We start from the raw sequence: 1,666 nt of genomic DNA, 5'->3' as shown, positions 1-1,666 counted from the left end.
ACCAGGCACGTATATATGAGTACAGAGGTGGGCCACAACCTCAACTATACAAGAAAACAGGAGGTGGGCCCTACACGCACATATACACGTACACAATATACTCAACATTTTACATCGTTACCTTGTTGAAGGCAATGCTTAGATATGCTCGGACTGGTTTTTCAGGGTGAAAGCCAAGATTCTGGGCACAGATGGTTGGATCCTTTGAAGGTGGCTCTTGAGCATCGTTCCTTTTTTCAAGGCGTTGTTGTTGAAGAACCTCGTTGTTCGGGTGGTGGCATGAGATGATTGATTTAGATATGGTGTTATAGTAGTTTGCCGATTGCAGATCTAATCGCTTCGGTTTTTTTTCCTCGCCGACGGATAACTTTAGTTTTATATGACTTTGCTATTTGCCGGAGTTTCTGTGTGTGCATCCTAACTACGCAGAGACCGGGTGTATGCTCATTTTGTTCTGTATCATCTAGATGCTTCATTATGTGCCAATAAAATTCACGCTTTGTCGAAAAAGTTGACCTCATCGCTACTGTGAAGTTTTGGTGTACCGTGCAAGATTTTTTTTTCTTTTTATTTTTTAGAAGAGTGTTTTATATACATGTATTTCTGTAAATTAACTTTGAACACGTAGTGAGCTGAGATACTCAGAGATCGATTTGGTGTATTCTATTAGATTCTTGGGAAGACTTTGAATAAATCTATTGTTTTTCTGCATTTCATTCTTCACTCATGAGATGTATGGGCGAGCAGGATACACAAAATTGGCTTCTCGTGAAGGCAACTACAAATAACAAAGAAAAATGAAACCATTTCTTTTCATTACTCAATCTGATCCACTGTAATCAAGACTTTCACTATATCAGTAAAAATATCAATTTCATACAAACAAAACTATAGGATGGATGATGTTAATTTGTAAAATAAGTGTCGGGTGATTCAGAGAAGAAAACCTATGTATATATGAGAAGTAGTATAGTACCAAAACACTGGCCTGCAATAATATATCAGACGAAGAGGCAAAGGAATCAGCAGTAGACTCGAGGGAAGGGAAGGCAAACGCACTAACCTAACCGTCGCGTAGGTGCTCGTCAACGCACCTACAAGCGTTGGAGATGCCCTTAATCTGGGAATGAGCTTGAGCTTGGCTACACACCACACGTACTCTACTATATATAGCTAGAGCGTTGCATCATATATCTCTGAGTCTTCTCTGACTACTACCTTGTGGCTGGTGTTAACCTGGAAAGAATAAATTTGTGGTTGGGACTCATAATTCTGAACCACATGCATCATATCTCTTCTCTGACTACTACGTTGTCCTTGAGTTACAGATTTTTTCTTCTTCCCCATTTCTACTATATGTGCTTGCTGAGGACGTACGTCAGTCGTCCACACACATCATTAATCACACGACTTTTCCTTCTCAATTTTTTTTGCTCCGCTTGCCGATTCATCGTCCACAAGCTCATGACGCGTCTGTCTTGGAGACCATTCTTTCATCTTCCTCCCTCCTTCTAGAGTGTAGAAAGTACTCCCTCTTTCTCAAAATATAAAATGTTTTTGACTCTCATAGGTCTTAGCTAACACCTATAGACGACCCGTTACCACGTGCCTAGAAAAAGAATCAATATGTTTTTGTCTCCCTTTCCACATTTTCTTGCTTTTTTTG

The 1,666-nt window shown here is 39.9% G+C and overlaps 1 long non-coding RNA gene across 1 annotated transcript; it reads right to left on the bottom strand.

Moving 5' to 3' along the window:
* Positions 1–288: 288 nt before the first annotated feature.
* On the bottom strand, positions 289–1,175 carry LOC119345180. Its single transcript, XR_005166948.1, has 2 exons — positions 1,064–1,175; positions 289–778 (listed from the first exon to the last, which is right to left on the bottom strand). It is a non-coding gene; the product is annotated as an uncharacterized LOC119345180 (long non-coding RNA).
* Between the last annotated feature and the right edge of the window lie 491 nt (positions 1,176–1,666).

This window comes from Triticum dicoccoides, unplaced genomic scaffold (assembly GCF_002162155.2).
Source record: "Triticum dicoccoides isolate Atlit2015 ecotype Zavitan unplaced genomic scaffold, WEW_v2.0 scaffold212383, whole genome shotgun sequence".
Classification (NCBI taxonomy): Eukaryota; Viridiplantae; Streptophyta; class Magnoliopsida; order Poales; family Poaceae; genus Triticum; species Triticum dicoccoides.
The sequence above is the reverse complement of the archived record's forward strand: the minus strand, read 5'-3'. Positions and strand labels throughout refer to the sequence as shown.